Source organism: Camarhynchus parvulus, chromosome 4 (genome assembly GCF_901933205.1).
Source record: "Camarhynchus parvulus chromosome 4, STF_HiC, whole genome shotgun sequence".
NCBI lineage: Eukaryota > Metazoa > Chordata > Aves > Passeriformes > Thraupidae > Camarhynchus > Camarhynchus parvulus.
The window spans coordinates 38,774,013-38,787,215 of NC_044574.1; positions in this window are offsets into that span (position 1 = coordinate 38,774,013).

Below are 13,203 nucleotides of genomic sequence, written 5' to 3' on the forward strand. Positions count from 1 at the left end.
TTCATTAACAATTTTGCACCTCATACCTCAGTACTCCTTGACATAGCGCTATATAGGTTCAAAGCACCAACCAATGCCATGAGGTAAATCAACCTGCAATCAGAAAATAATTAAGAACACAGTTCTTCTTAAGTTTAAAGATTGATTTTAAACCTCATTGGAAGTTTATCTGAAAAAAAAGTTTGAAGGTGTACCTAATCTACATCAATTTAGAATGAGGCACACCCCTGTTCTCAGAGCACATTCATTTGTGATTTTACATTGGTGGTAGGGCCACAAATCTTTAGTTGCTTCAGTAACTAAAGCTGCTGTAATCAGAACCTAACAGTAGCTAGAAGCAATAAATTTTATATGGCACACAGCTGAGGGACCTCATTCAAAAGAGGTACCAAAACCACATTAATAATTTTATCATTGTAGATTTATGATTATTAGCTTAGATAAAAAAACATTTTGAAAGATTTCTTATATTACTTTTCTTTGTGGTCCAGTTGTTGCTCTTGAAGAAGAATTTAAAAGATGTTTTTTTAAAAAACTTCATATTTCTAAATGGCTGCTGAAAGCCCATGGGCATTTATCCTAGGGCTATTTTAAAACAATGTGCTCTTGACTGCAGAATTCAGGAGATATGATGTGTATACAGAAAGCCAGAAAAAATGGAATTGTGGAAGAATAAAGATGGAATAATCTGAATAATGCCTCTGGTAACCAATAATTCTGACACGCCTGGTTTTGCATTCTGTTTTCACGTACCCATAAAGAGAATGGAGTACATCTCATTTCACTTAATAGGAGCAGATGGATGCAGTACTGTTCAACATCATCTACAACAAGTAATTGTATTGCCATCTCATTGACATACAGTCTACATCACTTCTCTTTTGTTTGGCATGCACATATTTTACAAAATTGCCCCAAAGATGCAGCAGTGGTACATTAAGAGCTACTACAGGGAAAGATGAGGCATTCCCACCTGTTCCATCTTTTATAGTTCTCAATCTCACAAAGCCTTTGGGCTGTCATCCCAAACCCCTCCAGAACAAACAAATGTTTCAGTGTGGCAAAGCTGAGAACATGCTTGGGTGCCCTAGTCATTTGCTCTGCTCCATTTGTTTTTAACTCAAATCACAAAGGTCACTCTCAACATTAAAAATGTGAGCAATCTCTTACTTCCCAAACAAGTAAATAATGAGCAAAAAACCACAGAAATAATAAAAATTTTCTTTGGCTTTTTAATATATTCACTTCAATATTCACAGAAGTCATACTTGTAAAAGGTGTCCCTTTCCTTCATTAAGAACTTTTTACTGGGTTTTATTTCTAAATTATCTAAAGCAACTCAGGTCATAAGAAAAGCACACAAAGCTCAAAACTATGGATTTCCTCCGAGCTGTAAACATGGGATCAAAGTTTTACTTCTCCAAACCCAAAGAAAAAGGGAGCAGCTGTCTCAAACACCGAGAGAAATTCAGCCCCCAGTCCTATATGGCACCACAAGTCAATGCAAAAGTCTGAGTGGTCTCAACTGCATCCAATGCAGGCTGCTAAACCATGAAATGACCTGATGGCCTCTTCCGCTCCTTGAAAAATAAAATACCTCTTTCCATTTTTCCTGCTTCTCATCACAACCACCTACCTCTGCTCATCTAGCCAGGAAGAATATAAAGAGGGTGTAATTGCTACTCCTGCCTGTTTGGGACTGCTGAAGGGCTGGCTGCTGGTTACCTTTAATCACTAACAGAAGCATGATTCTTCGAGACAGGAGTGTGTGACACACACACACCACAGCTTCTCACTTCGCTTATACAGCTACATTTTGTTTCCCATTAAAGGAGAGTGCACTAAGAAAGTTGTGCTCAAAAGAAAGTCATCCTTTCAAAAGTCTTTCCAAATACAAAAAAAAAAGATGAAATGGAAAATGGAGATCATGAAGAAATCTGTTAAATCTTTTCAGAGCACAACTGAACAGGAAATAAGTGTTGGGTTGCACAGGGGAGCAAAAAAGTCACACACATGATATGAGAATTTTCTGTTCTTTGCACTGAATAGGAAAGGATCTGTAATCATTATAATTACAGGTTTAACCAAAAGCACGTGCAAATGGAAAGGGGGAAGGTGGCAATTCAATGTTATGGAATCAAATGTCAAGTCTGATGGTTTCCATTACACTTTTCCACATACTTAAACATATGTATGTTATATACATACATACAGTATGTACTTAAGCATTTGTATGTTACATATATTGTCTAAAAATATTTAAAATTATCTGGGAATTTTAGGAAACTTAAATTTTTAATTTACCTTTCTGTCTCAAAAATAGGTTCAGACTGTATCTCAGGTGTTTAGTCAACACAGCTTCTATAAAATTTATAAGTTATCAATATTGGAATGTCTTATTTGTCTTATCACAAAATTTTCTGATGAATATAAATTGTCACTGTCTTTTCAGACTTGGAGGTATATGAGGGAATCTTTTAATAGGCATAACAAAAAGAGATGTTCCCTTTATATCAACTAGAGACCATAAGGAAATCAGTTTCATTATACTTTTAAGAAAAAGAAAGCATTCCAGTTACTTTGTGGGTACCATCATTATTTTACTAATTTTTAAATTGAAGTTATGCCATACTAAATTGTTACAACACCCATTTTAGGGTATACTTCTGTATTACTGGTATCAGTTTCATTGGAACATAGCTCAGACCACCCACTGCTCAAATAAAACCTTTGCCTGAAGTGTTGGCCAAAAGGGTCTGCACAGAGCTGTGACTGATAGATAAACTGTTTACACAAGATCAAAGTGCTAGCAAGGTCAGGAGAACGTTACAAAATACACACTCCTGTCAGAAGTAAGTAACTGAGATCAATGTATTAATCACAGGATGCTGCACGGCCAAGGATAAGGGAGGAATGTCAACATGGGGATCAGAGGACAGGTCATGACCAGTGCTCGTGGAGGGCTGCAGTGGAGGTGGTTTGGGTCACATGCACAGGAGGATTGGGTCAGCATGTACCTTCTGATCACTGGAGAGAGAAATCACATAACACTGCACTGACCAAAAGAGCATTGCTTTCTGCCAGGCATACAGACACTGACACCTCACTAGAACATCAACCCAAGCAGCATCCTCATGATAAGAAATCTTGCCAAGCCTAAGTCAAAATTGGGTCATCTCTTAAAACAAAAGAGCAAGACTGAAGCTTGCCAGCTAGCATCATGCTAGCACCAGTGTCCTGTTAGACCATAAAAATACTACCAACAAAGACACCAACAGCTTTTACAGTGCTTAAAAGTCAACAAGCTCTAAAATTAAAGAAAGGAGAGACCGTTTAATGCCTGTATTTTCTATATAGAAGACAATATAAAAGAAATTAACTTAGAAAATCTTATCAAATTCCAAGTTTGCTATTACATATTAAAAAAATATATCTGTATGTGTAACAGTGCATTGCTACTGCTTTGAGGGAAGCAGAGCCACTCGGTTGGAGGAAGACACTGACTAAACACCCTAAAGTAGAAGCTGTTGAAGTGTTAAACTAACTTTTAGCCCCAGCAGTTCCTTCTGCTATCTGTTTATTACAGTTCAATAACTCATTTGCTCAAGTTGAAAACCCACTAGAAGCTGAAAAAAAGCAAGGGGTGTTTTCTTCATGCAGAAGACGACAATAGAATAGTAGAATAAAAATTGTGTGATAGCTGATAAGATCTGCTACTTCTGAAATGTTAGGTATGTACTAACCAGAATCAACAGTTAATTAATTGCAGATAGCATTGCATTTTAAAATTTAACTTCTACTCAAGTATTGGATGTATTTAAGGTAGATTTAAATGACTAAAAAGCCAGCATATAATTCATAAGCACTTTCATGTCCTGAGTAAATTCTATCCAAATGTAGTCTCAAAAAAAAACCCAAAAATAAGCTTAAAATAAATTACATTCTTTACTTTCTCCTATCTAAAAGACACAAAGTGAGATTGAAACTGAATCTGATCTAACAGAACTGAAATACTTGATGTGCATCAAATTATCTCAGTACAGTCATTCACTGCTTTATTTCTAATCCATCACCATCGTATTTTCAAAGACATAGAAAACCCTAGGTAAATATTAGGAACACTTTTTGATTTGGAGGAGGGGGAGAGGGGTCAATCCAAAATTATGTTTTTATCTTATTTGCAACAGCCCTTCTATCCCTTTCATGCCTGCAGCAGCTGATCACAATATTTAGTAATTCTTAACCCAGCCAACACTGTTAGCTCATCTACATGCTGTCTAGTGTAAAAGTCATTGAGCCACTGGCTGCTGGCTCCCCTTTCCTGAAATGCCCTCAGTAAAGTGCTTTCCCCACAGAAAACAATCAGACGTGAACAGCAGGACATCCAGGCCATTTGGAGCTTGTCCAATCCAGCCGCACATGGAGAAGGGGGAAGTCACTATTCATTTTAATGCTGGCTGCTTCAGAGATGACAACAAAGTATTTATTATCTGAAAACTGTCAGCATATGTAAGGAAGAGAAATAGGAAGCTGCAGCTCTGTATGTGTTTTGTAAGTCATAGTCACTGCTAGGGAAGTAATATATTCCTAAATTGTTTAAGCAGTGCATGCAGCTTAAAGCAGAAGCGATTGTTTATGCATTTGTAATAGCATTACACACAGGATTATGAGTTAAGTGGTTAACAGATGGAGGGACAGAAATTTCCGAGTCCTTTTGTTAAAATTACTTAGGTTATTCTTATTCAGTAGCCAAGAGATGTTTGTAAAAAGAAAATGACATACCTCAGGCCAAGGTTTATAAACTTGCACTTCAATCTATTATCCTGTTTACAAATGCATGAGAAAAACATTAAGAGACTGCATATCTGAAGATGCCTGCAAAAGTGATCTCACTTATGTTTATTCATAAGTTGACTTAAATATTTTTTAAATATTTAAATCTTTTTTTAAAGTAAAATTCATATTACTTCCATTGAGAACAAAAGGGAAACCAGTCTTGCTATCATGGAGTGACCTAAATCCCACCTAAAGTCTCCACATTAATGCAGTGCATTTATCTATTCTGAAATGAATAATTTACAGATGGCTTTTCCTCTCTAACTTCATGGATGATTTCTGGGAGAGACCCACTGATCTAATTTGTGTCTACAGAACAAGTCGTAAAGTTGTGTCATTGTCTAGATTAGACTTTATGTGCAAAACCCCCATCACCACAAAACAATTTATGCAAGACTGGTTATCTCTTTGACCAACTCAATTTTATAAGACAATAAGCATCTACTATCAAAAGAACATCAAAAAGTATGTGTTTGGAAGACCTACTTATTATTTCTTGGAATTTGACTGTAATTCAATTGTGCGTCTTTCCTAATCTATTTATTTGTCTTATACAGGTTATGGTGTTGAGATGCTGGCCCCCAGTTTACCTGCTCAGGCAATACTGCTACAAAAGGTGAAGGTGATAGGAAGATTTGTATTTGCTTCCAGGGTGGCATGCCAAACGAGCAATTCCTGTTACCAGAGCACACAAGTAGGGACATTTTCAGAGTCTGTCATTACAGAAGTTACTTGATTGCTATTCAAAAGTAAACGATTTAATTTTTATATTCTGAGGCCAATCTGCAGCTGAAATAAAAGCAACAACTACTGGTGTATTAATACTTGCTCTTTGTGGCAGGTCTGGAAAATGTTGATTACCAGAGTTGCAGAGTAAAATAATCTCAATTAGATCTCAATCATCCTGTTTACAAATAGAATTGGTTAAAAAAAAATCCTCTTTTTTTAAATTTTCACCTTGCCTAGGACTGAGGCCAGAACCCAAAAGACGTTTCTGAAAGGGATTTCCCTTTAATGAGTGTCAGTGTAGGATGCTTTGAGACACCAAGGAGTGTCTAAGGAGGCAGCAAGAGCACAACAAGGCTTATATGTGCTGACGTTCTCAATTCTTTAAAAATGAGGAACACTCTTGAACAGCTTAATCCTTGCTTTATATCATTATTTTCTCCTGACAAGACTTTTCCCTTTTCTCTCTGCATATCCAAACAAAACATCCAGCCAAGAACACTAGTTGTGTTCATTTGCTCATCTCATGCTCCAGAAGAAAATCAACGGTCTTCCTACCCTGACCCTACATGAGCATGAGCCAAGGTTGCTCCTTTGTGCGTTGGTGTAAACAGATGTTTAACTCAGTAACTGGTGTCCTTGAGTCTTGTAATTCATTTGCCTCTTCCTGTGGGGATGTGATTCATAATACCCTCTCTCTCTTCTTTTCATATTTATCCAAATACATCAGCAGAACCAGCCCTACAGGCCGCTGGCCAGCAGAGTTGTGGACCCTTTCCTGTAGTCATTAGAGTCCAAAGGACTAGGTGGAAATGACATTAAAATGAAGGTTAGTCCACTTGATATCTCACCTTCTTCCTCACCAGCGGAAAAGGGAGCAATTTCTTTTAAGCAGGAATGTGGGGACAAAAATTCCTCTTCATGCTGGGCACCAAACCCACAATGTAATCCTAAAGAGAAAAGAGTGTATTGAGATGCTGGACTAACATGCAGAAAGCAGAAGACAACTCACCCTATCTACTAATTTAAATGATAGTAAATTGCAATTAATTAGCACAAATTCATTATCCCAAAACATTAAAGCAAATAAAGATGAGATACAATCACAAATCCCTCTAGAAATTAAAATTCCTTACCTTGGAGCATAGTACTCTGGTCAGTGGCCTAAACCACAAAAGTCAACATTGTTTTACTTTATTTTGGCAAAGGAGTTTGAATGAAGTTGCAAATTCCCTACACGGATTGAACTGCACAGTCCTTTGGATCCTTACCATACAGCCCTTCAAATCCCTTCCCTCCCTGGGGCATGACTTTCTCGTTCTTTCTTCCAAATACACTGCTGGAGGTGTTGATTTATATAAATGGTAGGGGTTTGTACCTTCTAGCTCCTTTCCTAACAGGTTGCTGGGGCCCAAGAATGGTATATTAGTGTATGATTTTTCATTTGTGCCAGATGCAGAAAGGCAACAAGAAACTGAGGCAATGTCCCACAGCTAAACCACATGAAGTTTCTCGTCATTTTCTGTTTTGAATGGTCCCCTCCCTGTGCAGCAATAAAAGAGGCTGCATCAATCCCACTCACTTCTTACCTCCAGCATAATACAGGAACTGCTCTGCTTCTTTCTCTCCCAACCCCCAGCCAGGATAGCCAGTTAACAAAGGTGATGTTTGAATGAGAAGTCCAAACCATTGCAAGGGTGTAATGACAACTTCTCACCTTCCCATTAAGGATGGTGGACTTCAAACAACCCAAACAACCCTTCCCACCTCAGCCTCGTTCCTCCACATTGCTGATACCCCAAGACCACTCCAGTGCCCTGTCCACTTGCAGCCAATAGCAGTTGTATGAAAACTTATTTAAGGAATTGTAAGGGAATGGGGTACAGGAGGTGAAGGTTTCCTTCCAACAAAAGGAAGGTTATTGTCTCAGTTGAGTATGTATTCTACTTTGAGTCTACTTAATGCATTTATAAGTGCTGTCTGCAAATGACTTGCCATCTTTTTTCCTTTAGGACTTAAAGGTTACACTAAATTTCAGAGATGCCTTATATTAACTTTGATCTGTGTGTTAAAAATAAGTAGATAAATGGTGATAAAGTCTTTTCATTCCGGAAGGATGTTGGGTGATAAACTGCAAGGGGTCAAATTCTGACCTGCACGACTCCAGAGCAGAGCTTCATTACTTAAGCTATACAGAGAGCTAAAAAGACCTGATTTCCTAGTGGTCCCAAGAGACATAATGATTGACAGGCAGATAAATAAGGAAGTAGAGTTATAAGAAATATGGACTATCTTTGAATTCAGAGGAAATGAGAAAAGCAGAAGGACCTTTTGCAGTCCAAGTTAAGTGCAGGCTTAAGAATAAAAGGCATAACATTAACAAATCTTCAGATTAAATAAATATTTAAGACAGGAGAAAAGCAAATTGCTAAATCATAAAGTGCTCTAAATTTGGATTAGAAAAAACTGCTCTTCAGATAAAAATATGTCTTCCTTGCAAACTGTAGGGAAGTGAAATTGGAGGAAAGACAGACCGGCTTCCAGTAAGAAAAATGTTTTTGCTTCTAGAGATACAAATGGATAAACTGCATTTTAGGAAAAAGGCAGAGTGAACTGATAGGCTGAAACATAGAAAATTAGAGGAAATAGTTGTAAAATTTTGCCTGGTAGGAAATAAAATTTTTAAAATTCAACAACCCCTAAACCCACATGACCACTTCTATTTACATTTATTAATTTACATTTCTCAACGTACAAACAAAAAATTATTTTCCTTCTGATAGCAGCTTTAAAGACAAACGTGCAGTGGTAGAAAGCACACAAGGTGTTTCTCTGTCCAGCATTTTTCAAAGAAAATTCCAGAGGAAAGCTGCTGGTGATTTATTTTATAACATATATGACAAATATGGAATCCAGTAGAAGGTGTTGTTGGATTTCTTACTGCCATAGATGTCACAACTACATTTTTCCATTTTTGTGTGTCTATCTATTCTTAGACATAGTATGCATCTGAGGGAATAGCAAAAAAATTTCAAAATTCCATATAATTTTGGGTTAAATCCATAACATAAAGTAGTAAAAGCTATATAACATTTCAGGGAAAAAATGTTGTATCTTTGTTATTTATGTTTTTGCAGCATATAATAAAGTTCTTTCAAATCACTTTAGTTGTGGGAACAAATTTTCTTACAAGTTTAATTAATGACTTGATACTATCTTTTTTTTTGAGTCACATACAGGTATTCTGGATAGGGTTGTAGGATGAAAAACAGACCCTGGAAAAACAGAGATTGGCTGGATATGGCCATTAGGCCCTGTTATGGTATACAGCAATAAAGTTACTGAAGAAGTCTGATGCTTATTAATAGCAATCATCAGCTCTATAAATCAGACTAGACATTACCTATGTTGACCATGTGATCCCAAATGTATCATGGTCCAGTCACAGGCCATGAGAAGAATGCTGTAGTCTGTAGATTTCATAAAAATAAGGTTAAAAGCACTAAAACCATTCTGTACAGAACAAAAAAAAAGTGATAATAAGGTTTGTTTCAAAACTGGAAAGGTTTGCTATTCAACCACCAATCTAAGCCAAAGACAGTTAGGTGATATATTGTGATCAATAGAAAAATGTGAAAAATAACAACATGACTGACATTTAAAGAAATCTCAGTGAAATGCTTTTACCTCTATAAATGTCACTGGAGCTTTTGTGGAGTGCCTGGCCACAACCACTATTTCCACCTCCAATTTCCATGAAATGCACCCTTGGTGCAGAATTTAAAAGCCATCACTGCAAACGTCCTCCCCTTCCTTCTTCTCCCAGGTTTTACTGCTGAGCATGAGGTCTTACAGTATGGAATATCCCTTTGGTCAGCTGGGATCAGCTGTTCCAGCTGTGTCCCCTCTCAAATCCTGGTGCACCCCAGCCTCCTCACTGGCTGGGTGGGGTAAGGGAGTAGAAAAGGCCTTGACTCTGTGCAAGACTTGCTTAGCAATAACAAAAACATCCCTGTGTCATCAACACTGTTTCCAGAACAAATCCAAAAGACAGCTACCCTGAAGAAAATTAACTCTGTTATAGCAAAACCCACCACAAACCTCTTCACATTTTTCTTAGCCTTGGTTTTGTCCTGCCATTCACATATTCTTTAAAACAGAACTGGACCAAGAAAGTAAGGTCTTCTACTTTCCATTTCCTCCTCTATTCATTAGATTTCTCACATTCCTGGATTATTTTTCCATTTCTTTATTTGGGCTTTTTTTTTTTTTTACAAAAACCTGCTAAAATATTATCTTTTAAATCCTGTTCTTTGTGTAATTTTTGCTTCTTCTTAGTGACTGTCTGGTGACTGAAGACTGTGCTTATCAGAGCCTTTATCTTACAAACAAGATAGTGAGACTGGCCATTCACAACTTGCACTGCTGTGTGCAAGGGCAGGGGCATGCTAGAGAATGAAACAGTAGTTGGTGAGCTACTCTTGCACTGAAATGTATTTGAGAGATGCAGCAATAGAATGGAAATTGCTGCACTTTAATAAAATATGAGAAGCCAGTTAACCAACATAAAGCTCGCTCATACTCAATCAATCCAACATATCCTCTTCAAAGCACTCACAATTTATTTCAGAGTCCGTAAGGGAATAATCAAAAGAAACAATGTCACAAACTATGCCATGTTAGCCACTCAGATTTAGCTGAAATGAGTATAAACAAAGTCTCTCCCTTCTTATGCCTAATTAAAGAGCAGTTAATTATGACTGTCTAGAAGAGACAATTTCCCTCAAAAGAAATTTCCAGTGGGAAAGACGAAACCAACTTTTAAAAAGCATCTTGATAAATGATTTTCTGGGTGGGAATTCAGTTCAGCGAAGAAATATGACAAAATACAAAACAGGCAAGATGTGAATAACTGTAGGTCTCTCTCAGAACTCTACTGTTCATGCCAGGGATCCATTTCAAAATGCAATCCTGATGTTATTCTACCATAAATTTTGCTACAAGCTCATGTCTGATTTCCACTGTGTTTCTTACACTTTGGATAAATGAAGTGGGAAACAGAACAACAAATTCTGAAGTATTCCTCAGGTGACTTGTATCAGAACACAGTATTTAATGAAGTGCCATAACAGGCAACTGTAGTCCTCCTTTTTGGAAGGACATCAAGCACTGGGGATGTTGGCAATAGTGTACATTTTTCATTTGAACACTATTTCCAGAGACTTTTTTTTCACTTGAAACAATCAATCTCATTTAGGATGCAAACAGCCGTTCTTCATTCAACAACTTCACACAGAATAAGGGATTTTAAAGGACATATTTGGGGTATTTTCTGTATTCATATGCAAATTTCTATGAAGATCATGACCAAAAGTAAAAATAAAAAAAAAAAATAAAGGTCCTCCCTTATGCACAGAAGCAATAACACAACTGTATTTTATCACAACATTTCAGTTTTTCTGTTCTTCCTCAGTCATTCTACACTGTAGTCAAATCCCATTTTCAGATTCAGGAGCTCCTTATGAAGGCACATTGTGACAATGTCAAATTGTTTTTAGCAATTGAAGCTTAGAGATTCAAACCCCTTTTTTCTCCAACTTGCCCTTGCAATGCCATTTGTTTCAAGATTTTAAATAAAAGCAGAGAATTTGTGGCTTCTCAGAAGAGACAGGATATATGTTGTTCTCAAGGAAAGAAGAGAGGCAACTGCACATCTTACTTCTTAATTCTTACTTCTGACAAATGACTACTACTGGTTGGCTTTAGTTAAGTAGTCTCAGTATAAAGTAAACAAATTCAATCCAATTTATATTTCTAAGTATTTTTTCCATCGTTTTCAGTGTGATACACTGAATCCAACAAACAATCCAATTTTTTTTGGGTAAAAACCAGCAACTGTATGGATTGCCAACTGTCTTTTCAAGGGAAAACTAACCATCTTCTCTGTCTCCTCAGGAAAGGAGATCCTGAGGCCAATGACCTTTTAGAAAGGCAAACCCAATAGCCTTTCATTCCTAGTTCTGCCAAACCAACACTAAGAAAGACTTGGAATCAATGCCTCTAAAATAAATTTTAAAAAAATAAAATAATAAAAGTCTGATTTTTATTCATACAGCTATTCTAATTAGAATCAATTTTCTCAAGGCTTCCTGAAATAAAAGTACTTTGAAAAATTCTCAGCAGAACTTTCATGGTGGCTATACATAAACAACACTAACATGTCCTTTGCAGTTGAGAATTTGAGAGCCAGATTTTGTGTAAACAACATTGAGAGCTGCCCCTCCCTGCTTGTGTCTCTCCCTCCCCCACCATTAATAGGCATAATGGTGGGTTACCACACATTAAATTCATTTAGCCCTCACTAAATTTCCCAAATGTTAAGAACTTCCTTTGTAGCATTAAAAAAAAAGCCAACAAAACAACTCCTTCCAATGATATCATGAATCAGCCCATACTTTAAACCGTTGTACACTAAAATTAATACTAATGTAATTTTATGTCAGGGCAAACCGACTAAGAAAATTCACAATTTATCTGCTCTAAAATACACATTTTAAAAAGTATTATGTCAATGGTGCAGCAATCTCAAGGAAGCGTCACATTAATTGCATAAAAATTGAGTTACTACTGTGATTACCTGGAAATATTCCACAGATGTTTTATTCAATGTCTTCAAGATAACATTGCCTTTGCTGACATAACAACAATTAGAATTTTTAAGCAACTAATTAAATGTCAAGAGGTAATATTTTCAGCTGTGTATGGTCTTCCTATATAGCATAGTCAAGGCTCTGGATTTTAGTAATTAAAACTGCTTGTCTCATGGCAATCAGAAGAAATAACAACAATTTAAGAAAGGCAAGTATATTAGTAAAGATGTCTCAAAGAAGTCAGCTTTTGTCCATGCAGCTCTTCAGAACATCAATTCCGTAAAGGCATCTCAACAACTGTCAACACCTGCTATATATTAACATTCTACTTGAGAATTGTTACTCAAGATGTCCAGGTTGCAGATGTGAGTCATTACTGTATTCTATCTATTGTAACAGAAGTGTTTTTTTCTTCACTAGCTACAGTTCTTTCAATTACAAAAGTATATTGCTATTACTATTAAATTAATTGAACATATAGCAAATGTTTTGCACAAATTTGAGCAAAGTTTCATAACTGAAAGGCACCTTTGGGTATTTCTCTCTCTCCATTAGACAACATTCTGTATGATATGGCTTCTGATATTTGAGAGATGGGACTATCATCCCTGGGAAACTCTTCTGTCTCTAACACTAAAGAGGTCTCCTGACACTCAACTAAAATATTGTATTGTTCAGATTCATTCTTTCACTCCCACATATATTCTTCTAACATGTTCTAAAGAATCTGACTCTACTCCATGAATGACAAGCCATATTCAAGCCAAAATGTCTTTTTCATCTTTCCTTTTTCACTATAACTTCCCTTCATTGCATTTCATTGTGTGGACACTTACCTGACACGTCCCTAGAAAACAGTACTGTGGAAGGAGAGAAAGGTCATTGAGCATGCTCTTGAAAGATTTTATATTCCTAATGATTATTAGCATTCCTTGTATTTCAGATGTTCCTATCACACAATAAACTTCCTCTAACATACATGCATAAATTC